We start from the raw sequence: 27,124 nt of genomic DNA, 5'->3' as shown, positions 1-27,124 counted from the left end.
TACAATCATGATCCAGTCCCTGTCTTCATACTCTTCTGTTCTAGTTAGACAAAGCAAATAATAAGCAACTACGCAAACAAATAAGATGATTTTTGCATAGGTGTATGATAAGAGGAAAATAAGTCCATGAATTAGAGGGGAACAGATTAGAGCAGGGCACACACAACTCCTGGAGGTTCAGGATACCAATGGCCACCTTGCATAGGTTGTGAGACCCAGCTCTGTGACCCTTGCTGGTCTGCCAGGAATCCAACTTATGCTGCTAGTCATGCCAGTGGAATCTTCTGGTGATACACTGTCACAATTAGAGTGTTTGCACTGTGCACTAATATACAAAACCAATGTCAATGACAATGATGCTTTCGTTCAACAGGAAATTAGTGTTATCATTTGATAAATACGCTTAAGAAGAAACTGGACTTCAATATCCTCCATTTCAGTACTTTGGCAGAAATATAATGAAATTTACAGCCTCCCTTGCTTTGATGAATACATTTTTTTAACCCGAATTCTGAGAAGAGTGAAAAACATTTTGGTCCTTCAAAGAGAAGAAGCCATTGAATCTGTTTTCCTTTTCACTAGGTATTATATAGAAAAAGCCCAATAATTTCACAACAAACTTTGGCTACTCTCAGATGAGAACAGTGGTAGCAAAGTATCTTTTGGGTACAATTCCTTGTTTCCTATGTTCAGAGAAGATAAATATCCTATTTGATAGCCTTGGCATTATGTTAATGAGCCAAAGTTAGCTCCGTAGACTCTATTGACAGTTCAAGGCTTTGCAGACAACCCTGTTTCATGGATAGAAAATGATCATGGTTTTCAAAAGAAAAAACACTTTTATAACTTCGTAATTTTTGAAAATCAGGTCTATTGGATTTAGATTGATGTTGGGGAAAATGAAGACGGTCTACTATTAAAAACAAACACATAGAATTTAAAACAAAAAGTAGAAGGTAACAAGGTGAGAGGATGAGTGAGGGCGGACACCACTTTAGATAATGATTCCTCTGTGAGGAGATAAACTTTGAACACAGGTCTGAAGGGAGCAGGAAGAAGAAAGAAAAACATTTGTTTCAGGACAGAAGGAATAAAATTTGCAAAGTCTCTGAAAACAAAATGACCTGGTATGGTAGCTGGAGCATAATTGTCAGGGGGAAAGATGATGAGGGATGCTTGGGACTAGATTATGTAGGGCCCCTGTAAGTCATGGTAAGTAATGCGGATTTTAACTTAATTGCTATGGGAACCACTGTAGGATTTTAAGCAGAAGAGTGGTATGATTTGATTTACATTTGTAAAAGGTCATTCTGGCTGCTGTGCAGAGGGAGACTCTAGAGGGGAAAGAGTGTGAGGGAGACCAAGATGCTATTGCAATAGCCAACGTAAAAGATGATGATTCCTGGGACTGCGATTGAAGTAGAGGAAATAGTAGGAAGTAGCTGTATTGAAGATATGGATTGGAAGTTCAGCCAACAGTACCATTAGAGAATGGGATGATTCGTGCAATTCACTTCAACAAATTTTCCAAATAGCTGACACTTAATTTTAAACACTCAAAAAATTTTTTAACAATAAAAATTTGCCTTCATTGAAATCATTCAAAATTGGACAAAACATTCCTTGATTATCTATCATAGAAAACTTCACCCAAATTTACACATTATTTTGACGCAGGATCCTATTCCCCATTTTTGTCTGCCATCTGACACATTCTCTGTCAATTTCTTGAGTTCTTGAAATCCAATTACTTTCACTCCATATGTTAAAGCTCTTCTTGTTTTGAGGCAAATCTTAATTAGGATGAAAAGATTATTTTCCATTTAATCTAATCCACACATTGACTATGCCATTTAGACAGAAACTGCACCTGCTTGACTCAGGTCAGCATCTGCTGCCCCAGCCTGTCCCTAAAGCCTGTGCTTTCCAAGGCCTTCCCCTAACTAAAATTATCTTTGCTTCTGAGACACCAACCTATTTGGCTGTCGTAGGCCACTAAGGTCAAAATCAACATGATCCACACTTACTAATGCCAAATAACCAGTCATTCAAAAAAGTCTATCTTCATACTGAGTCCCAATACTCATTCCTTCTCTATTTTTCAAGATTCTAAGCCAATTCATAAAATATGCTGTGTTTCAAGGAGTCAATAAATGACTTTGGCTTCTTCCTTTGCCAAGTTCTGAATGGGAGTCTGTAATAGAAATCAAAGTATCATTTACTGATGAACCAAAACAAGCTGGAGGCTTGGATATGAGGACAATAACTTTCTTAGTATGTTCTCCTGAACTGAACTCAATCCACCAAGCTATAAACCTCTCACCTTCATGAAATGGTAAAGAGGAAAATCAGAGTAGAGTGAGATGAAGAACATCTCAAAGTGGAAAAAGCAAAGACAGGAAATAACACTTGAACATCCCCATAATGTTGGGCTCTGAAGAAGAGAGAAATGGAGCCCATAACTGAAGATGTTGTCAGATCAATGAAGATTATATTTTAAGATGGAAAGCATTGGGACACATTAACATATTCATGGAAATAATCAAGGGAAGAGAGAGACTGAGGAGTCAGGAAATATATATGTGTATGAGAATGAGTGGTGACTTTGAGAGTCAGTCAATAGGATTCAGGGTACCATAGAGAGATTGGCCTCCAGAGTAACAGGTGGAAACATAAGAGTGATGGAGGCAAATGCACTAAGGTTTCTGGATTTAGTTTGGCAGATGGAGTTTTCATTCCATGTTTTCTATTTTCTGAATGAAAAATGAAGTGAGGTATTCAGCTAAGAATGAGAGGGTGGGAGGTGTGAAAATTGAGAGTTTGAAATTAAAATCATACTGGGTAGAGAGGCAGAATTACTGAGGAAACAATTTCTGAATAATGCTGAAGGTCCATTTGATGTGTGTGATAATTTAAAGTGAAGTCAGTCAGCTCAGTCATGTAACTTTTTCCAGCAAAGATGCTCAGGAATAGCCAAGGAGAAGCTATGAGGACTCAGTTGAAGTCAGTTATTACAGGTCAAGATGGAGGAGGAATAGAAGGCTAACAGAGTTGAGGATATTTTCAAGAGCATGGTCATATTCATTTACTCAAAAATAATTGCTGAACACCTAGTGGATGTCAAGAAGCAGTCTAAAATAGCCAGCAGGGAAATAGGGAGATGTAGGCATTGACTGCTCACTGGGGTTTCTCCCGAACTGGGCATAAACTTTTTTTTCTTTAATCCATCCTTCTTTGTCTTTTCCTTTTTTTGTTCTTGAAAAACCATTAAAAAAATTAGTAATATATATTAAGTACTTACCATGTGTCAAGCACTATGCTAGGCACTTTTATAAAGTATGATCTCACTACACCTTAACACTAGCACTACAAGGAAATCATTTTTATTAGCCTTATTTGCAGATGAGGAAAAAGCATAAAAAGATGTTGGGCAACTGATGCCAATGATAATATCATGTTCATAACACTGCTTTTGTAAATTCTTGCTTCTATGGGTTAAAAGTCTTCATCACTTGGTGGGGGTAATCTGAATATTTTTAGTTAAAATATTTACAATTTCTCATTTTTGCATTAACACACAAACCACCATTCTTTTATTTGGAGATCCTTTGGAAGAAGTAAGAACTTTAAACAGTTATAATATTGAGAGAAGTTATTATGCCAGATTGCCCAAGTTTACAAATTGAGCAGTCTTGCCTATGCAAGTAATGATTAAAATTCTCCAAACAGGGAAATAACTACTGCAGTCTCCCTCCTTCCTGAACTCTCTTCTGGGTGATACACACTGAAGAAAATATTTATGCTTTCATTTAATATTTCCTACTCCAGAGAAACAATTTGTATTTCTAAATTTGAACCAGGAAATAAACAAAAGTTTCCCCTCCTCAGATTCTCTTCCTTCCTTCCCTGCTAATCAAACCACCACAATAGTTCTGCCCTAGAAAATGCCCAATGACAAACATGTGTGTGTGTGTGTGTGTGTGTGTGTGTGTGTTTTCACAAAGGAGAAACTAGACTTAGAAAGTATGCCTTCCTAGTCATGAAAAAAATCACAAAATTAGGGAGGAGTGGAGAACTCATTTTCTAAAGCAATGGTGAAGTTCACTCACATTTTTTTGATAAAACTTTTACTGTTTATTTTTATTTTATTTTATTTTTAAATCAATCCTGTGATTTATTTCTCTTTTGTTGTTCTTCTTCTTAGTTACACCTGACAGTAGAATGTATTTTGACACAACATACATAAATGGAGTATAACTTCCCATTGTACATGATGTGTGATTGTACATGATTTGGAGTTACACTGGTGTACATATACACAATGGAATATTAGTCATAAAGAAGAATGAAATTATGGCCATAAAAGCATTGAACTGGAGACTATCATGCTAAGTGAAATAAGCCAAAAAACCAAAGGCCAAATGTTCTCTCTGATATATGGATGCTAATTCACAATAGGGGGATGGGGCAGTGGAGGGAGTGGAGGTTTACTGGATTGGACAGGGGAAATTAGGGATGGGAGGAGAAATGGGAATAGGAAAGACAGTAGAATGAGTCAAAGATAACTTTCCTGTGTTCATATATGAATACATGACTAGTGTAACTTCATTCACATCCTTGATGGGAAAAGTTTGACTAGGAAACAGAGAATATTCTCTATTTCCTTGTTATCTAGAAAAAAAAAAAGCAGAATTTCCAAATCATGCAAAAGTCTCATTGACTATTACTATTTTTCAAGACTCTGTTATATTTAATGGGCTCACTGTCACTGGAGAGATACACCAAGGTCAGACAAACACAAAAAATGCATTATACTCCCCTAAGAGTAAAACTGATTGGTCCTGCATGACATTGTAGTCTGGCTTAGTAACAGCTGTCATTCTTGGAGAATTCACTACAGTATAGGCCAGATTTATCAATCTTGGTCGGTCACCTATTAGAATCACTGGACAATTTTCTTTCTTTTTTTTCTTTCTTTCTTTCTTTCTTTCTTTCTTTTTGTTTGTCAGTCAGTTACACTTCTTATTTTAAATTAATTCTAGACTCAGGGGAGAGTTGTGGAAATAATACCAAGAGTCTTCATTTATTCTTCACTTGCTTCCTATAACAATACCCCTCACGTTTTTACAGGGTAAAAATATCCAAATCAGGGTATTAATGTTGCTATAGTCCTATTAATGAAATTACTGATTCTTTCAGAATTCTACTAGTTTTCTCACTAGAAAAATATTCTTTTTACAATTCAGGAATTCATTTAATAGATTTTTTTCTTAGTTTATTCTTAACCATGATAATTCCCTAACCTTTTCTTGTCTATCTTACTCTCCACCCTTTGAAGAGATCCGATCAGTTATTTCCTAGAATTTTTCTCAATTTGATTTGTGTATGTATATGTGTGTGTGTTCTCCTGATTAGAAGTTATATACTTTTGTAAGAACACCACAGAATGGATGTGCTCTTCTTAGTGTGTCATATCAAGGACTCCATGACATTGATGGCTTATTCCTAAACAGTGTATTCACATGTTATGCTTGGTTAAGGTCATATTCACATTCACAAGGTTTCTCCATCATAATTTACTATTATTCTCTTTGTAGTTAAGGGATAGTATTAGAAATTATCCAGATTTCATTTCCCCTAAAACTTGTATCCACTAATTTTAACATCCATCAATAGATCTCGTCTACATTATTTGCTGCAGTGTTTATCTAATGGTGACTTCATATTTCCTTCTTTCCTTCCACCTGAGATTGAAAAAAAAAGGTTGTTTTGATATTTTGCTCCTACTACAGAACAATTAAATGAAAATTTTCTAAGCATACTGATACTTGTCCTCATAATAAGGTTAACAAGTAGATACTGTTGTGTAGATACTATTTGAAGACGGTTGATAGAATGGCATAACGTGTTTGGAGCTAGTAAATAGAGAAGTCAAGAAAAAAACCAAAACTGCTTATTCCACGAAACAGTGGAAACTCCTTTTTCCACTGTTCCTTCCTCCCTCCTTTTAAGTTCAGCTAACACTGCTGGTGTTAAAGTTTACCCCCATTTAAAGCTTATTCTCTCTACCAACTTCAATCATCCATAACTTTTGCCTAGATCATTCCAGGGTTAGACACATCTCTCTGAACTATTGACTTCCACCTTTCTAAAGACTTAAGAAACAGATGCCGACCATGCTATTAGTCTTCATCTGGAGAATAAATCACTGCAGAACAACATGTGGGTGAAAGAAAAGAGTGTATTACATGCACAGGAAGATCACTAATGTGTTAGACCAACAGGCAATCCTTTTTAGAGAAACACAATCCAAAGGTCCCCAAGAGTTAAACTCACTAGGTGTTAAAACCTTGAAATATACACATGCTGTGGGAAAGAGCAGGGTTTTGGAGCCAGGCAGATCTGAGTTAGAGTTCAGAAAACCACTCGATGCCTTTGATTGTTTTTTAACATCTATCTTTAGAGTTCAGTTTTCTAATTTTCAGATGTAAATGTCAGTATCAATGACACAGGCTTCTTGTGATGATTCAGTGAGTCTCAGCACAGGACACAAACAATAAATATGAACTTATGAAAACCTCACTATATCTAAAGTCTGACCAGCGATGACTGCTTTTTAGGGAAACTTTTGAAGAAAGGTGAGAGGTAATTTTGGAAGATCAGATGTTGTGGGAGTAGGCAGGAGTCGTGAACGGCCCAAAGAAGGAGAAGAGGAAATGGAGTATGTGAACTCTCACCTGACAGATCCCCCTTGTTAAGGCCACCATCAAGTAATGAGCAAGATGGAAGAGTGGACAAGTGGAGCAGTCACTTCAGTTGCCAATCTGTCATGGCAGGCTGCTAAAACATCAAATGAAAGGTAAGGCTAGAGAAATTCTCTCCAGAATGCCTCCCAGGAAGGGTATTATATGTTCCATGATGATACAGAATTGTATCTATTTCAGTCACATATTTCCAAAAAAGTAGTCTAGCATAAAATAACTATTCAATAAATAGTTGCTAGATTCATGGATAAGTGAGTGATAGATTCAAAAGACCATATGAAAAAGCTTAGCTCCTTAATAAGCAGGGTATGTCCCCAGGCTTACATGTTTTCTCTCTTTCCGAGAGGGGCAAACAAATTAGGGTATAAGGCCAATTTTTTTTCAGGTATATAAGGAAGCCAGGGTCATACAACAGGTGTAATTCTTCTCTTTCTCCTTCTTATTAAGTATTCAGTGACTCCTCTGAATACTAGTTGAACAGGTAAGAAATGATGATCGTTAAAAGGATGCCAAATTATAAATTTACTTAGGACATCTACAAATCTGTTAGACTTTCACTGTTATGTCACTGAAAATTATATATGCACTCAGAAAATCAGTCATTGCTTGCCCAGCTATGAAAATGTGAAATAAGTTGCCTGTGGCAAAGACTGGAAGTTGCTTTTCTCTTTCTCATACTTAATAAGAGAACCCTAGGAAACAGGCTGAGCTGAAGAGCTGTATTTCTCAACCACATTTGTAAAGAAAGGTGCTCATTGGGATATAAGAGACCTCCAGGGAAATTCTTCTGCCCCTTGCTCTTCTTATTACTCCTTCCTGGAATGAAGACATGTTGCCTAGAGCTTCAAGTCATCTAGTGATTTTGAGGATGGAGGAACAGAAAGATATTAAGAGATGGAGTCTCTAATGATTTTGGGGAGCTCTGGAGATTCCATCTCCGGACTTGAATTGTAAGGCAGAAAAACAAATTTCCATCTTGTTTAAGTGACTATCGTGAGGTCCTGAGCCAAAACAAGGTTCTGTCCCACTAGATGAAGTGTCTGGTTGAATGGCTTTTCTCCATTGGAGAAAGAGGACTAGAAGTAGTTTTAATTAGCAGTTTAAGAAAGTAATAACATGGCAGGAGAAATATGATGCATAATTTAAAGAAATACGAGGAGAGCACTATTGCCCACTGCAGGGATAAGTAACAGAGCTTCTATGAAGGCAAGTGTTTTTTTTTTTTTTTTTTTTTTTTTACTTTTTAATCAATAATTGGCACATTTCAGTATTGAAAAGAACCAGAAATCATCTAGTTTAATTACTCATCTGCTGTTCAACTCTTGTCTAGAATATTTAGGTAAGAATTCAGCCAATTTTTGCTTTGCTACATCAAATGATGAATAACTCTCTACTTCCCACACCAGCCCATTTTTATCTCTGGACAGTTTTGAAAGTTAAAATGTTGTTTCTTACATTCAGCTGAAATATGCTTTCTTCCAGTTTCCATCCACTCATTCTAGTTCTGATCATTAAAACCATTTTCAGCTCATTCCATCCCTGTTCTAAGTGACAAGCTCCTCTTACCCTCCTGTTGAAAGAGGAGCCCTCCCAGATTTTCATCCCAGGAAATCATTCTGAATATATGGAATCTACTTCCTTAGAATCCAGGGAATTTGGCCTAGACCGGCTAGTCCCTTCCCTTAGAATGCATACTTTAAAAGGATGTGGTCATGTCCTTCCCAATCATACAATAACTTTATTTTGTAAAAAATTATCTCTCTGTTACTCAAATGTAGTTACAAAGTAATTATGTTTATTAATTTTTAAATTTATTCTAATTAGTTATACATGATAACAGAATGCATTTTGACACATTGTACACAAACGGAGCATATCTTCTCGTTCCTCTAGCTGTACATGGTGCTGAGTCACACCAGTAGTGTAATCATACATGTACATAGGATAATAATGTCTGTCTCATTCTACCATCACAAATTAATTATTAATCCCAGCTAAATTTTTAATAACTTCCAGAAATACATTTTGAAATAAAACAAGTAAAAGAACTTGTAAGAAATTATATTATTGAGTGAAACCTCCATTAAATATTCCCCAATTTTTGAATTTCCATATATATACACATAATATATATATTTACATATATATAGCACACAAGCACCTACACACACACACACACACATACACACACATGTTCTACCTGTTTTACTTATATGACCCAAATCAGAAATAAATTGTTCCTTATATGGAGCCAAATGATATTGAATGCATCTCCAAAATAATATTACATCTGTTCTTTTGCCTTTTGTTCACACTCCAGTGATCCCCAGCAAATTCTACTCTTAGGACTTTGGATTTCTGAGCAGGCATAGATGATATTGACACAGAATACTATTGTGACTTTTTCCACTAAACAAAATCTGTTCCTACTGAATTGGAGCTGTTCTCCCATTACCATATTTCAAACATACCCTACTCACTAAGCTTTGGTGACACCAACGAGATATTTACCATCTGTGTTATGATATCTAATTCACTTGGTTACCTGCTAAAATCAAATATATTGTGCCCACAGGATGTGATAATAACCAAAATAAATGTAACCTAAGATCATTATTTTAAAAATGGAAAAATTGGAATTGAAACCAGCAAGGGCATCGTAACTTTAATCTGGAACTAATCACTGGGTTTGACACATAAGGGCAGACAGCCCATAAGAAACAGACAGCACTTTTCTCTGCTTCCACAACTGGTGTTATGTCAAAGAGGTAAGATGAAAATGGTCAGGAGCTGTAGGTACCCCAAACCAGGAGAGCAGAAGTCATTTTTCAGGCTAAATTTTTAAGAGTATAAAGCCAGCTTCACAGTTTAGGAGGAACATAGTTTCTCATTCACAATCTGTCTTCCAGCCAACCTATTCTATTACCAATAGCAGGAGGGGACAGAGATAAAATATAATTTAAACCTCAAATCCCTCAAACCAGGTTGTCAGCGAGGGAAGAGGTCAGATGCTGACATGCTGGGTAAAAGGGAAGCAGGTGATGACCATAGGGAGGAGATCAAGTTTTCACCTGGCAAGTATGAATGGGGATGAGATGTGCAGAAGATGAGAGGTGGGTTATTTGAGGTATTCATTGTTGAAGTTAGAGACAGATATGCCTACAGAGGGTTAGCTAAGTAGAAAGTGAGGCAATGCATGTTCAAAATTAAGATAGAGTCTCTACAAGCTTTGCAACTCATTTCAGCACAACTGAAGACTGCAAGAGATTGTTCTGAAACCCAATCCTAAAAAAGATCTTTTCTCTGGTCCCAGAAATTTGATGCCTAAGGAATGGAAGTGAAGGATGACTTTGGTCTGTGAGTTTACTCATGTCCTTCCCTGGCTTTCCCTTCAACATGTGTCAACTTTTCCTTTTCATATAAAGAAAAAAAATCCAAATGTGAGTGAGATGTAGTCTGAGATCTTCATTCATATGGCATACAATAAATAATTGTTTGAATTATACAGCTATTGTATGGAAGATAACTTTTTTTTATTAGCTTTATGGGCTGGTGTTGACATTTTACACGTTGGAGTGAGGATAGGTTTCTTCCATCTTCACAGTCCCCACAGAGCAAAAAAAGGTATGACATGCGTTAAGTACCTAATACATAATCTGTACAGTGGTGTGTGCCTTAAGAGAGATGTAGATAAAGAGCCCCAGAGATTCAGAGAAAGAAGAGATTAATTCAGAACTCAAGAACACCACAAGCAAGGTGGCTAATGGCAAAACAACAGGATTTTAACGTGAGCATGGCGCGCGCTGATCTCAATTTGACTGCCCTGTCTTAGCCACATCATTTCACTGTGCATTAGTTTCTTCAACCATTAAATGAGAAGGGAAAACAGCATTCTTGCCCAAAGTACTCATATCCTCTGGAGATAGCTCTGAGATGAACACATCAATAGACAGATCCCAAACCAAGCAAAAACATTGTATTGTTCATGGAAAGCTTCACAGCACTCAGAATAGAGCAGAAGTGGCATTGCTTGCTGCAGCTGTCAGCCTCCAAACTTTACATTCTTTAAGACAGTCCCACAAACTGAGACTGTAGCAACAAGCCAGGGGAGTACAACTGGATGTTCATAAGCAGCCAGTAATAAAGAAGGTTAATCTGTGTTAACCAACTGTCAAATAACCTGTAACACCCAATTATTTGTCTTCACACACATCTTTTAATTTTTCCAAAGTAATAAGTAAATAAACAAAAATATCTCGAGAATTGTGTAATAGCAGATCTTTCAAGGCCACTTTGTGGCTAAATAAATAAAAAGGAAAACATAAACAATGCTATGCTAAAAAGTTTCTCTTCTGAAGAAAGATACTGCAAAACAATAACAATGATATAAAGTCAAGGATAAGTGCTTCAGCCAGTATACACCTGAGTTAGTAAATTTATTCTCTTCACCCGTATTAATGCATGGAGAGCTAAAATTTGATAAATTCATAAAAACAATTAAATATGCACAATTAAGAGGTACTATTACAGTACAGGCATCAAAACTGTATGAAATAAAGCGAAATGTGTAGAAAGTGATGAAATTTCTATTGCACTATATTAATTACATTGTTGAAGTGATTATGGATATTATAGCTCATATTTCAAAGACTGCCTTTATATAACAAGTATGTTGTGAAATCAAATAGTAAGAAAGTATTTTCTCAAGTATTTTCTCTATTATTCTTATAAAATTGTAGATATAAAAGGGTTACCTGAAATAACAGCAGATTTGAAAATGAGGTAGGGAGAAGAACTTAAAGGAAAAGAATCCTATTAAATAACAGTGAAATATATCACCTTATAATGTTTTTTTTAAATACTCTTCACAAGGTACTTAAAAATGGAGTCACAAGGTTATATTATTTATATTTCTATAACATTCCCTATTTTTCAAATACAACTCATACCTAAATTTTTAGCAGTCTTCTATGGTTCCCTGATCATAAGTTAAATCAATCTCTCTCTCCACTCCCTCCAATGAAAAGGAAATGAGACATACAACTTAGCCCAGACTGAATGAAGGCATGATTTTGAACATTTTATCAAATATGATATGAGCGGTCATGTCTGACCAACTTAAAATAAAAATGAACCTCAGCCAGGATTAGGACAATGTTTTTTTTTTGTTTTTTTGTTTTTTTTTTTTTTTTCTTTTAGAGAGATTACAAAGGACAGAGGAGGTTTAGTTTATTTTCAGGGATAGCTCTCACTTCCAGCTCCTAATCTAACAATATAAGGAACTTGGAAGTCATCCTCTCCACCCTCATGAGAATAAAACTGAACAAACCAAAAAACAACAGCCCCCCTTAGATCCATCAGAGATTAAGGTCACAAGGTAAACTGCCATCCCCAAATCTTGGGGACAGGAGGAAACAGAGAATCACAACTTTCCAGGATCAGAAACCTCAGCTAGAGACAGCATGAGTCAGGAATAATTAAAAGGTAGTTGACTAATTGCTGAGGAGTGAGCAGAAGAATAAACTCCTGGCCACCCAGCTTTGAGGGCAACACTTCACACCTTCCTGAGTTTTCCCTTGAGTTACCCCAGCAGGCTTTTCGTGAGTAATCAGAGAAAAAAAAATCTCCTCATGCTCCAGTCTAGGTTGGGGAAAAGTAACCATTCTGAAAAATGTCCATAGCATTCTGTCCTCCTTGATCAAGTCTTCCCTTAAGGCAAACGTTTCCCTAGGGCATAACCGATTTGGGCTTTACCAAACTCAATCAGACCTAGAGAAAGGAAAATTCCCAAATCATGTTCCCTTTAGCAATCCTGCCTCATCTATGGATTGAAAACAAAACAAAAGATAACAAAACTAAGATCTTGTAAAGGTCACAGCCCAGGGGTACAATGGCTTGTTATAAGAATTAAGCATGATTATAGGACTATGGAATGATTCTCCAATCCCTATACACACATCTAGCTATTACATCAATAGGGCTCCTGAGTAATAATAGGATTAAAGCTAAAAAGAACTGCAAGTCTCAGACTTTGTTTACAAAGGAGCTGTCAGGAAACCTAAAGACAAATAAAGAAGACAAAAACAAGGATACTAGGGGGGAAAAAAATAGCCTCTGACATCTACAGCTGCAGAACTGTAAACACAGCCTAACTCTCAGCCAGACAAATATAAAACCTCACGCAAATGTTCTAAAGACCTTAGTTCCTCTTACAGAGTAGACATCACATCTAATTTTCAACAATAACTAAAATTGTAAAGCATGCTAAAAGACAAAAACACAGTTTGAAGAGACAAAGGCAAGTATCAAAGCCAAACTCAGAAACTGTAGAGATTTGGTAATGAGCAGACCTGGAATTCAACTGTAGTTAATGTGCTAAGGCCTCTAATGTAAAAAGGACACAAGGTATAAGAACAGACAGGTAATGTAAGATGAGAAATGGAGACTCTTCAGAAAGAATAAAAGAGGATGATAAGTAGAAGTTACTATAACGGGGTTGGGAGTTTAGATCAGTGGCAAAGTACTTGCCAAGTATGTGCAAAGGCCTGAGTTTGATCCTCAGCACCAGAATATAAATAAATATCACTGTAACAGAAATGGAGAATGATTTTGATGGGTTTGTCAGTAGATTGGACACAGCCAAGGAAAAAAATCAGTGAGCCTAAAGACAGGTCAATAGAATTTCCCAAACTGAAAAGCAAAGAGATTATTTCAAAAACAAAAACCAAAAACAGAAAGAGAAAAATGAACAGAAGAATATTTGAAGTATTTAATGTTAAGAATTTTCAATGGAGAGGGATTTGTTCTGAGGATACATGGGGCACTTTGTCAATATAGAAACCATCTTGATGGTCAAGGGAGCAGGTTTCAAGGAGAATTAGAATACCTTTTGTCCCATCCCAACATGGCAACTCCATCAACACAATCTAGCAGTCACTGTTCCATGGATCATTCTTCTATTGTGAATGGATCTAGTTTGCTGACTACTTTCTTCCTTCTTTCTCTCCCATGGCCTTTGTTTACATGGTTTCTACCAGCTGGTGCCTGCTGCCTTTTCTCTGTATCTCAGTCTTTTGATCAATTCAATCGGTCCCTCCCTATATGTCCCTATTCCACTCAATAAAATATACTCCAAGATAAGAATCACTTCTGGACAGAATCCATTCATCAAACCACCTGATAGGCTAATGGCCAATCTATAAGATGACTGTATTTTGCTCAGGTGCCAGTTACTGTTTTAACCATACGATCTAAGCAGACAAGTTATGTGATAAAAGGAATAAAGGTGAGAAAGTCACTTCCTAGTTCAGGTTTGGGAGGGACTATTAGGTGGTCTTAGTATGTTATGAATTTATCTGAATTACTACAAATTTAACATCATACTGCAAAATTTTAATCTCTAAAGAAAATAGTAAATTAGTCCATATATCCTTTTTTTTCCCCCAAAGCTCCATTTCTGGTTTACTGATACTCTAATTGGAGCTATGTTAAATGTCCCTCCCTGCCAATGGTATCCACTATTGGGGATGGAAATCCCAATGAAGAGTGATACTGCCAGTGGGGGACGTGGAATGTGAAATGTAACTCTACTATTGACATCCCAAGATAAACTCTGAGAGTCACCAGAACCAAGGCCAAGATCCCAGTGAACTCTCATGACAGACCAGGGCAGACAGTGAGTAAGAGTATAAAAAGATAGTGATCTGGCATCCCCAAAAGCAGCTGCACACATCCTTGATGATACCATTCCTTGAGTATTTCACTCTGTCACCTGTCCCCAAATATTTTTAACAATGCCTCTATTAGTCATGTGACTTGAAGAACAGGAAAGAAAAGGTAGGTTAAAAATAATGTATAGCCGTGTGTGTGTGTGTGTGTGTGTGTGTGTGTGTGTGTGTTTTCTACCCAACAGCACAATATGTTTGAAGAAATATGTTTTTCATCTACTTGATTTCAATTTAGGCTGTTAATTTTCTGAAGCAGATAAAAATCGATGTAGGAAGAAAGCACAGTATTCTCTTAGTGCTTACTTTTCCCTTGGACTCAAGTTAAATATGAATGTGCTTCCTCTTCTCTAGGTTTCAATGGATCCTATGAAGCCAACTTCTCTGTACACATGGAGCACACCACAGTGAAGGAAAGACACCAGGGCACCAGCATCGTTCTTTGCAGTTCTCAGCTGTGTTTGACCTTGACGGGCATCCTTCTTAGGGAGGAATAGAGTGTTTTGCTCTACCTCTGCGTAGAGCGCCACATGCGTGTAAAGGCTATGAGACATGAGAACGCTGTTCTTGTTTAACTCTGACTGGCCTCCAAACAAAAAAAAAGGTGTCTTCATGAATCACATCTTATCTATTATCTTTCTTCACCATACATACCCTTTGTTGGCAAGAAAGAGAGTGATACCTTCTGCTTCCTACTAGAAACTTGTACTTAAGGGACACAAAATGTATAGCAACACAGTGTTCCCCATTTACCAGTTTCTCTGGTGTCACACACCTTTATAACCTATCTGCTACATCACTATGAAAAATGCATTTCATCTTTATCTATTTCTTAGGACAGATATTTTTCGGAGGATAATAAGCAAACATTATCTTCAACAACACCTCTGTCATTTAAAAAAATCTGTCATTATTGTCACTGTTCAATTTGCAAAAGAAAAATATCAAGATTATTTATTCATTCACCAAAATTTACGTTGAATGTCTCAAGACTCAAATGACCTTCACACATGCCCCTGGGACCTTATAATGGCTAGGCATTTTTCCATTTAGAGATGAAGGAACAAAGTAATACAGAGGGTAAATGACTCATCTAAACTAAGAAGTGAAGTATAATTGCAAGAATGAAGTTGTGTTTATTAAAAGTAGGGTTCCATGACTATCAGACATTCATTTCACTTACATTTGCACACAATAGCTACAAATGTGAGCTTGTTTTAGCACTTGTGGAATATAGACATAGATAGATGATAGAAAGATAGCGGAGAGATGCCAGACACCATGTAACAATGCATCTCAATTATATAATATTTGTTGTGAATCTATACTCAGTTTTAGTGGAAAAGATGTTCAAAATCTTTGCTTTTTACTAGAAAAAAAAATATATATATATATACATAAATGTGCTTAAATGCCCCCTAACAAATAAAACTGACCAGGCTTCTGTGGCTCCCTCTTCTAGGAGTCTTGTCATGAATGAGCATGGAGGAAGGTAGTAAAATGAGGCAAATCTCCATACCTAAAGAGCAAAGCAAACCCCCCACATACAGAGAGCTTAGAGAGAGAACATGCTACACGACAGTGTTTCTGAAGAGTAGTGAATTCTCTATTTAAACAGAGGTCAGCAAGTAAATCCAAAATGTCTGAGTGTTTGATTTTTTTCCTTTTTAAAGATGCTGCTCTGGTGGTTGGAGGTTTACATTCCCCAGCTCCAACATAGAATAGTCACATATGCAAACACAAACACTTTGCCTGCAGTCTCAATATAGATTAATTATTTCTGGCTGCCAGGAACCACGAATGGGCTATGTTGTTTCCGTCATAAACCCAACCCTGCCAGAGACAAAAGAAAAACATACGCAAAGGCTACAGCCCCAAACCATACTTATTTCACCTTGAATAGACTCTTCGAGTGAAGCTCTTTCATTTTCTTCTCTATATTAAAACATTAGAAACCAAAAAGGAATTTCAAATCTTGTTTTTCTTCATTAATGTGTTGCAAACTGATAATTAGAGAAGATTTTTTTTTTTACTAAATGATTTTGTTCTGATGTCTGCTTTAACACTTGAAAGGTTACAGCTTTAGGAAAAGAGGAAAGCGCCTTGATTAACGAATGAATTATTGAACATTCAGTTTTAATTGATATTGCCCTGTGCTATGATTTTGCATGTTTAGAGATGTTTTAAGTGATTCTGTTATCAGAATAACCAAAGAGAGAGACATTGACTACTGAGCCTAAAAAAAGGGGGCGGGCTTCTGCCTGATCACATTCAGCCATTTAAGTTCAAGAATCATCTGAAGCGTGGTTTCCATAGCAACAAGTCACTAATTGCAAACATAAAATAAAGTAAAAAATCAACCTTCTATGAATTTGGCAGCTACATGGATGATGTCTAATTTTCCTTTTAAATAGTGAAATGGCACTTTTTTTAGGGAATCCCTCCAGTCACTTTCCTGAAATTGAGAAGCTACTCCATGGTGGGGTTAATTCTGATCTGGCCAGGTGTCAGCTTAAAGCTGTCCATGTCTGTCAGGCTTTGATTGCCAACACCTAGCTTCTGTTAGAGATCAGGGGGGTTGGTTGCAAGGAGTGAAGGATTTTTACATCTTTGAGCTCCAGAAGAGTGAAGAGAGACGCTGAGATGAATGAACCAAAGAAATGCCACCAAATTCTGGATTTGAACATCCTTTAGAAAAGGGAAGAAAAGCAAATTGAGGGGGGAAAGGTGAGTTAAAACCTAAAACTGGCCATTTTCCATGGGGTTAGTCAACCGTGCTCACTCACTCGCAAAGGTTTCTGGTTTCTCTGCCTGGCAGATTAAAAATAAGAAGAAGGAAAAGAAAAGAAAAACAACAACAAACAAACAAAAAAGTAAAACCTTTTGGGACTTGGAAACCTGCTTTCCCGACACAATGGCACCTTTCAAAATTCACCAATTTATGAACTGCAGCATATCATTTGTAAAAATTGCTTCAGCCTGAGTTACCTTTCACCAGCTAAGTCTACTCACTGGGTCACTAGGAGTGAACAAGAACATTTTGATAAATTCTGTTTCCATGACGATGAATTAACCAGTGAAAAGGGGGAGGTGTTGCAAGATCTGTATTCTGTAGAATACTCTCAAATGTTTGCCTGTTTTCATTTTTAGCCATTTAGTTCTCATGGCTCTGTTCCAGGACTCGTTAATTTGCCAGTAGCTGTTTTTCCTACACAGATTACAGGAGTAATTTATCAGTGAATGTTTCACTCAGTGGTCCCATCTAATGTAAGGAAACATAAAAATGAATTTTTCCAATTATGCCTTTTTGTTTGTTTAGAAAGAATGTAGTAAGCTTTCTTTCCCTTTTTTTTTTCTTACAATCCAGCTTTAATGTTCTTATTCTCTCTTATTTATTGACCATTACCTTCTGCAGAGTACAACTGCAATTTGTAAGATGTTGGGATCTGCTTTTAAATACCAATAAATTCCTGAAAGGCAATGATTTTTGAATTTAGTGGACTGAAACCCCAGAGGGGGATGTAAAAAGGGAAAGAACATTAAAACATGTAGACCAAATACATGTTACAATGAAACGAAATGTTTAGGAAAAAATTTAAGAAAGTAATAGTGCCTTCCCTTTTACTAAATTACTTTAAATTGGCTTTTTTTTTTTTAATGTACAATGGAATCTGTTTGTGTTATTTCAGCATTTATCCACTTCCTGAATTTAATGATAAAACTATTTCCTTGAGGGGCAAAAACAAAACAAAATTTTTAAAAAATGGTTCTTATGCTTTGTTTTCTAAATGATAAAAATAGCTGGTAGAGCATCTATTTGCACTAGGAAAATGGGATCTGTAACTATTTTTCTGAGGTATGAAGTAAGAATAATATTTTCTTAAAATTTGTATCTACAAGCTAACACTATTAGTCTCTACCTCAACAAGTAATGAGTTTAGTTTATTCTGAAAACTGAGTTCAAATAATGGGATATTTCCCTTTTCTTTCTTTTCACCTAAAATAAGGCAAATAACCAGTTTTCAATTTCCAACTGTTTATTCTACCACTGCACATCCAAAAATGTAAAGAATCTTAATATTCTTTCCTAATTCATTTATCTTTTGCTCAAGCAGAAAGACAGACATTTTACTGGAAGATATTCTGGACCATCAACAATTAACAAATTGATCAGAAATTATCCTTATTTAGGACTAAAATTACAAAGAACCATGAAACTCACAATAAGAACTTAACACTCATTATGCAAAGTTCCCCAATCAGAACTACTTTTTCAAAATTTCATTAAATAATAAGGCAATAATATTTTTCCTGTTAAGAACAGTTCTTTAGGGTCATATTTGAACTGAGAGCTAATTTACCTACCCAGAACAGAGAGAACTTTCACATTGAAAAGAATATGGTAATTTTCTTTTTCTCTCTTTAACACACATGCATAAAATATATTACTAATATTAGTGGATCTCAGAGAATGTACATGATTGAAAATCAAAGTAATTGTTTTAATGAATCAACACAAGTTGTTTTGCAGTAAATGTCTATAAACTATTAGGAAAAAACTGCCTTTTTAAAATCAGTGTGTTGGTAGCTCTGAATTTATTCATCTTGATTCAAAATAGTAAAGGTAACAGTGTCGGTGTCGGCTGATGGGAAATGAACCAGGGAAAGGCTAAGGACTTCCTATGTTCACTGCCATAGGAAAGCCTTTCCATTTTTTTTGGGTAAAATGCATGGGTTCTGCTAAGGGTTCCATGCTTCTTTTCCTAGACCTGAGATAGGTAGCTGGCATTTGGTTCACGTCGATGTTAATAGTGTGAGCTCTCTGCCAGATGTTGTCTGGGAAATAGAGATGGTACGACCCACCTCAGGAGACAGCTGCCTTTGCACCCATCTGACCCACAGCTGGCACCAGGCAACGCCAGAGTTACTTGTTAATGCTAATGTCTTTGGTGAACTGTGGATACACAGCAACTCTCAGTCCTGCAGATTGACAATACTGTCAAACTCAGTTGCCAATCATTAAAAATGAGTGTAAATGAGGAGAATAATGGCTTGTTGATCCACCTTAGTCAAGTTTGACATCATTATGACACTATTTACAGCTATATAGAAATCTTTCAACCTTAAATTTTTGACAAAGAAAATAAACTTGAAACTTCTTGAGTTTTTGTTAAAAATGGTTAACAGCAGATTGTTCCCAAAACTCCAACAATTTTTTATTCATAATACACATTATATGGTGTACTCAACAACTATGGCATATGCCACAAAACAGTCATTACTTAAAACCGATTTTAACACTGACAGGAAATTTTGTAAATATTAATGACAATGACTTTCTAAAAGGCTTGCTACTTTATGTACACTCATGACACACACATGAATGTACAACACTATCATAAATATGGTCACAATAAATACTGAAAGAGGATATTGAATATATATTCAATATATTATAAGCACTAATAAAGAAATCCAAAAAATTTCTGGATGAGATAATTAGGGAAAGACTATATTATATTATAAGCACTAAAGAACAGGTGACTTCTAAAATTTGTAGTCTATTCCTGAAAAGTTGTATGATTCTTTAAATCATAGAGTAATTTAATTTTAATGTTTAAATTTTGCAATGATACTTTTAGAAAATACTTTGTAATATGAAAAACTATCCTCTCCATACCTGTGCAACTTTATATTTTTATGCCTACGACTTAAAAGTGGTGTGTTTATATAAAAATTTTTAAAGTAGACACCTGCTTTTTTTGCTGAAATTTATTCCCCATTCTTTCCCTAGGGGTAATACTGAGAGGTATTGCTTCATGGGCAGCATGTCAGAGGAAAGAGATCTGATCAAGAATTCTGGCCGGGAATGCAACACTCCATTTTCTTACCCAATATCTAATTCCACTGCCCATACATATCCCTCAGTTGCATTAGAGTTTGCAGCAGCATCTAATTGGACAAGCCAGGGTCTGTCACTAGCAAATAAAACATCTGATATTTTGTTGAGCATGGTTAGATGAATAAAAATAATAGTTTTCTACTTAATTTATGTCTCAGAGATAATTCTCATCTGTAAATCACACAAAATTTTAACTGCTTTGAGAGATCATTATTTTAGAAAGTCCTTTTAAGTGAAGTTGAATGTTACCAATTTGGGTAGACAGTTAATAGTCATTCCTTCACCAAACCTTTGTGAAGTATTTGCTATATCTTTGCCTCAAAGACTTAGTTATGTGTATAAGATGTATCAAAGTAGAGATAGAAACAGAGAATCTAATGCTTATATAGTAATATAGAAGGACAATTATAGAAAGGCACCCAGAATAACTATTATATTGGAGAAGTGTGGGAGGAAGTCATTGAGGAACGACAAGGAAGGTTTACCAAAAAAATTTCTGGATGAGATAATTAGGGAAAGACTATTTCATATGAAAGGGGAAGCTGAGCAAAAGCAGAGAGTAAAAATCTCTGTATTAGACATAAAGAATCACGAGCAGCTCAGTGTTGCCTGAGTACCCAGGGTAAGACAGGTAGTGGGAAAAAAATGTAAGGGAGAATCAGGGACCACATTCAGGAGAATTTCATAGTCAATGTCAGTCACTTGAACAGTCCTATCTTAGTGACCTTTTGAGAAGTGATGACAGTTGTTGATAAGAGATAATAACAGTGACCATAAGTATGCAGAGAAAGAATGGAGGAACTTTGAATTGGGCAGAGGGGAATGAGGGGAGGGAAGGGGTGTGAGGGTGGGAAGGATGGTAGAATAAGATGAACATTATTACCCTATATACATGTATGATTACAGGATCAGTTGACTCTGCACCATGTTCAGCCAGAAGAATGAGAAGTTGTGCTCCATTTGCAATGAGTACAATGTGTCAAAATACATTTTACTGTCATGTACAACTAATTAGAATAAATCTTAAAAAAAAAAAAAGATGGATTGAAGGATTGTTTAAGTACAATTATCAGAACTTGGTGAACCATTAGAATGGAGAGGTGACAGACTGTAAAATTCTACATGATATGCAAGTTCTAGTTTAAGTAATTGGTTTTTGGTTCCGCCAACTGAGGAAAAGAAGTCAATGTAGAGGGAGCACACTGAAAGAGACGTGAGTATAGAATATTCCTGTAAAAATACTGAGCTGGTAACAGAAGAGGTGAGTCCGAATATCAGGACACAGCCCTAGTTAAATACAGAGACTTGGAATCCACTGGCAAAGGATGGTATCAAAAGATGAGATGAGAGAACACTGCCCAAAGAATACATAGTGAGATGATCTGTTCATTGAAGACTTAACCCTGGGGCATGATTATTTAAGCGATTTTTTTGAGGGGGGAAAAATGTAATCAATTAAAGAAACAATACAGAGCTGACCAGAGATAGGCGAATTCATGATATAGTATCAATAATATAAGAGCCCCCAAAATAGAAAACACATCAGAGGGTTCTAGTCAGATAAATACACACCGATCTATCTGTCTTCTGTCTATCTGTCTGTCTGTCTGTCTATCTATCTATCTATATCTCTGTCTCTTTCCTCCTACCTGAATACAAATCTGTGTGATTAAAAGAGAGAAAAAAACTCATGAGGTGATACACGTTAATAGACTTGATGGAGCCATTCCACAAAGTATGCATATTTTAAAACATCATGTTGTATAATATATATTTGTATATAATTTTTATTCATCAACTAAATATACATTTTTTAAAAAAGTAGAATTTAGAAATGTAAGATCAGGAAACGTATAGAAAAGGCTAGAGGCTGCATGCTCATTCAAGTGTTATTTAGGCTATTCTGGATTTTTAAGCGACGGTAAGGTCTATCCAATCATTTTGCTTGTTTATTCTTTACCTTATCCTCAAAACCCTAAAAATTCTTTAGATAATGCTTTCTGAAATCATCCGTCTCAATTAAACTTGTAATAAATGTTAAGCAAAGGTCAGCTCAATGTTACTCTCCATGACAAGTACCAGAAGTGCAGCTTGTATCTGTTGCCAGTGGAAGAGATGAAACTGTGCTTTAATGTCAAGCTGAGTGTGCAAATGATATTTTGTGAGAGTTGTGAAGCCTCACCCATCAGGTGAGTTTTAATAGAAAGGTCTACTAATCTTTGAAGCAAAAGAAAACAGCAACAGTTACATAAAGGTAGAAAATGGGCTATGAGGGTAGAATAAGCTCCTGAGTCAGGAAACTATAGAAATGGGTGGCAATGGTGATGTCTTTGCATTTGGCCCTGGAGCAACCAATCCACTAGAAATATTACTAAGGACAATTCTCAATTCAGGCCAGTGTAACCAATACACCATCACACCTTCGTTGCAGGGAATCAGACTCTGGTAATAATTCTCACCAGTTGCATAGCAAGGCAAATACCTAACAAGTTCTACTTTCCTTATTTATAAAAATGGGATAACATTATGATCTATCCTGTAAGTTTTTTATGAAAATTAAATGACATAAACATGTATGTAGTATTAGCCTAGTACTGTGGTTCTTGACAGAAGGTGGATTTGTCCTTGGGCAAAATGTTTGAAGACAGTTTTTGTTAACATGGCTGAGGGTATTACTGGCATCTAGTGAATAGAGGCCAAGGATGTTGGTAAATATTTACATAAACAGCACAGTGGCCTGCAATAATGAATTACCTGACTCAACAGTGCCAAGGATGAGAAACCTTGGGTGAGTGGTCCCCCACACATATGACAGCTGGTATTTCCTGTACAATCACATTTTCTTATTCACCTTCACCAAAACTTCATAAGACTGAAACAAGTATTGGCCCCAGTTTATACATTCAGAAATTGACACACAAGAGTCAAGCAATATACACTAGATCATACAACTAGCAGTGGTTGAACCAGGATTCCATGAATGCTATTATTATTAAATCCCATGAAAAAATGAAAAAAAAATTATTTGGGTATTGTCACACATCCCCAACTCATGACATCAGAATGACGAAAGATGGGTTTTGAACTTTCATCTGAACATTGACATATCCCAGACAAAACTGACATATGGCATCTTTTGATGTCCATAGTCAAGTTTTTCAATGTAGACAAAATGAAAATGAAGTAATAGTTTAAAAAAGGAGAAAATTTAGCATAACTGAAGAGTGTCTTAAAAATACAATTGCCAGATCTACTTTAAGAGAAAAATCTTTTTGTGTTAAAAATCAGTAAAACCTGACTTCAATAACTGCATTAGGCCGTCTGTGATGCTGGGGTCAATAGCTCCTCTTGTAACAGTGCTTTGGTTTAAACACTGCTTCGGGCCTATGCTAAACCTGAACCTATGATCAAAGAGATAAAAGTCATCTAACTCTATCACTTTCACTTTTTGGTCTGAAATTCTTAGGATCTGTACATTTATCCAATTGTCAGTGATGTGTCATCGATTGTTTTTTAACAATCTTTTGCATCGATGTGTTTTGGAAGTTGTTTTTCTTCTCTTTAAATCCTCCTGCAGGGAAGCAGAAACATAAGCTGTTGACTGTGCGTGTGGACCTTAAAAAATCTTGGAAATGCAGCAAATGCTGAAGTGTGAGCACACATACCAATATTACAAACTTTTTAACAAGCTATCTATGGAAAATCTGGGATCCTGAATTTTTAAGGTAATTGTGTATTGAGCAAAGACAGCACAGTATATAAAATGAGACAATATGGCATAGTGGCTAAAAGTGCAAGATTTACCATCAGTCTGGCCTTTGAATCCAAACTGTGTCATTTATAAATTATGTGATCTTGAGAAAGTGACCTGATTACTCTCAGTTAACTTTCCTATAAAAGATAGAAAGTTAAATTAACCAGTTTCCAAAAAAAAAAAAAAATGTTAATGATTTTCTTTTACACCCATTGCTCTAAGCAGTAAGGACTATGCTCACAGAGCCTGTAAATAAAAAGATTAAAATGAAATAAAGTTTTAAACAACTGTAATTGTTTTAAAGAAAATCATTCTAGGTAAGCCAATCGTGATTATACAAGAGTAAAGGTTGGTAAGGTCTCTGAGGAAGAAGTGGGTAATTCAGATCTTAAATGGCCTCCAAAGGCCCAGGCATTGAAGGCTTAATCTCCAGAACACTCCCATTAGGAGGTGATAAGATATTTTAAGAAATTAGGACTAGTGGGAGACCTTTAGGTCACTGGGATGATATGCTTGTAGTGGAACTTTGACTCCTTCTGTTCACCCTCCTTCATTTTTTGGCCATGAGATGAGTTGTTTTGCTCTACCACAGGCTCCTGCCATGATGGATTACCTCACCCAAAGCAACAGAGACACTAGTCATGAACTGGAAACTTTTCTCTTTATAAGTCAATAATCTCAGGTATTTATTATAATAACAGAAAGCTGACTAACACAAGGAAGCCTCTGAACAGAGATGCAGGAGCAGATTTGTCATGACGAATTTGAAAGTAGGCATAACATAACTTCTAATAAATTATGAGTTTTGAAAAATAAGAATGATTTCAAAGTTTGGGACCTAAGGATCTGGGTGAATGGAGGTACCATTTACTTAACTGAAGAAGACTGAACAAAGACAAGTTAAAAAGGAGAGAAACTATAGTTTAGTTACAGATATTAATTAGACATCCATGTGGGAATATTGAACAGAACACAGGATATATTAGTATGCATTCAGTGAAGAGGTCAAGAAAAGATCTTAAAATTTTGACATTATCAGGCTATAAAGTACATTTAAGCTATAAGGACTAAGTAAGATCCCCACAGGAGTACATTAAAATAAAAAGAAAAGAGGGTCAGGGTGTGAGCTCTGGGGCTTTTCAATATTCAAATGCCAAGAAGATGAGGAAAGTACCAAAAAAAAAAAAAAAAAAAAGATTCAAAGCAGTCGTGTGCTAGAGTCAAATGAATGAAGTCCTTCAAAAAAAAAGGTCTGATCTACTATCAAATGCTACAGAAGGGTTGGAGGAGATGAGGGTAGAATTGACCATTGGTATTGACAACATAGAGACCATTAATAACCACAAGAAGAAAATATTCTGTAGATTGATGGGTATCAATTCACCTTATTTAATTGAGTGGTATTGTGATTTATAAGGTACCCCTGCCAAATTTCAGGTATGAGACAACGCAAGGAAGATTAGAGGTTAAATGATTGGGTTATAAAAGGGTTAACCTAATAGTGCATTAGTCCCCTTATAGGGAGTAACTGAGTGATTTGACTGTAGGAAGGTGGGATGTGGCTAAAGGAGATGGGTCAATGGAGGCATGCCCTTGAGGTTTATATTTTATCTGTGATGAGGGGAGTGTTCTCTTTCTCTCTCTCTCTCTCTCTCTACTTCCTGATGCCATGCTCCCAGCTGTCTTTCTCCACCACTCCACCACACTCTTCTGCCATGATGTCCTGCCTCACTTCAGACCCCAAGTAATGGAGTTGGCTATGTATAGACTGAGTCTTCTGAAACTGTGAGCCCCCAGATAAACCTTTCCTCCTTAAAATTATTCTTGTCAGGTCACAGCAGCAAAATAGCTGACTAAAACAGAAATTTGTGCCCAGAAGTGGGGTCATGCTATGACTGACCTGACCATGTAGTTCAGAAGCTTTTGGAGCATTTTGGAATTTGTGGGAGAAATTTTGGCAAGTTTAGCAATGCAAGCTGGAAAAGCTTGAGAATGTTGTAAGTGGACCTTAACTGGTAATTCTGGTGGGAGTCTGGAAGACCAGAATACCAATGACTGTAAAGAGTAAAGACTATGCTCATAAAGTTTCAGAGCAGAAAGAGGACTATTGGAAATTGGACTAGAGGCTATTCTTGTTACATTCTGGTTAAGAAGTTGTCTACATTTTGCCCATGTCCTGAGACTTTCTGTGAGGTTCAATTTAAAAGTGATACTAATGAATCTGGTAGAGGAACTTTAAAGGCCTTACAGCCTTCAGGGGGTAGCATGGGTATAGATGGCAGCTTTTAGCACAATTTATTGTGATAATTAAGAGCAAAAAGTAAAGCAGAAAGATTTGAAAATTTGCAATTTTGTCAGAAAACTGTGAGTAAAACTGGTGCTAAGCAATGTGTGGTTGTTAAAGACATCACTGCTGCTAAAGAAACCCCAAAGACTTTGTCCAGAGACCATAGGAAAGATGGCTTGAGAGCATCTCAGGAATTGGCAAGACCATGCCCATCTCAGATGTAAGGGAGTGAAAAGTAAAATTCCCTTGAGAAGAACCAGTGAGGCATCCTGGTTGCACAAGGGGGGCTAGGAAGATTTTTCACCATGCTCAGTCACCCAGGTACTTAGGGGATGCTGTAATCATGATCTTTGGACACTTGGCTACTGCTCAAAATGGTAGCAGACCTTGGTGGCAACCACACGGGACTTGTTCTGCAGGAATGCAGGGTGCTGGAATCAGGGGGTCATAAAGGTTTCCACCAAGATTTCCAAGGAGGGCCTGGGAGACCAAGCAAAGGAACCAGGGTCAGAGTCTCTCAGACAGACCCTGAGAGAGCAATGCATGGACATGTGAGGATGGAGTCACAGCTACAGTGGAGACCCCAAGATTAAGAAATACCAGTAATATGTAATGTCTGCCTGCAAGGAAAGCTGCCAGAATTGAGCAGAGACAAGCCAACATAGAGGCAATTTGGGCTGAAACCATTAAGGT

At 36.5% G+C, this 27,124-nt stretch overlaps 1 protein-coding gene across 1 annotated transcript in view; it reads right to left on the bottom strand.

Annotated features, from left to right (window-relative positions):
- Positions 1–11,805, bottom strand: part of LOC306659680 (uncharacterized protein) — a 118,466-nt gene extending 106,661 nt beyond the window's left edge. Inside the window, exon 1 of the transcript XR_013763372.1 lies at positions 11,714–11,805. The gene's annotated coding sequence lies outside the window, so the exon portion shown is untranslated. The remainder of the gene's footprint in view (positions 1–11,713) is intronic.
- Positions 11,806–27,124: the final 15,319 nt, after the last annotated feature.

The sequence above is a fragment of the Sciurus vulgaris genome (assembly GCF_902686455.1).
Source record: "Sciurus vulgaris genome assembly, chromosome: 4".
Taxonomy (NCBI): domain Eukaryota; kingdom Metazoa; phylum Chordata; class Mammalia; order Rodentia; family Sciuridae; genus Sciurus; species Sciurus vulgaris.
This window is presented reverse-complemented; position numbering and strand designations above follow the sequence as displayed.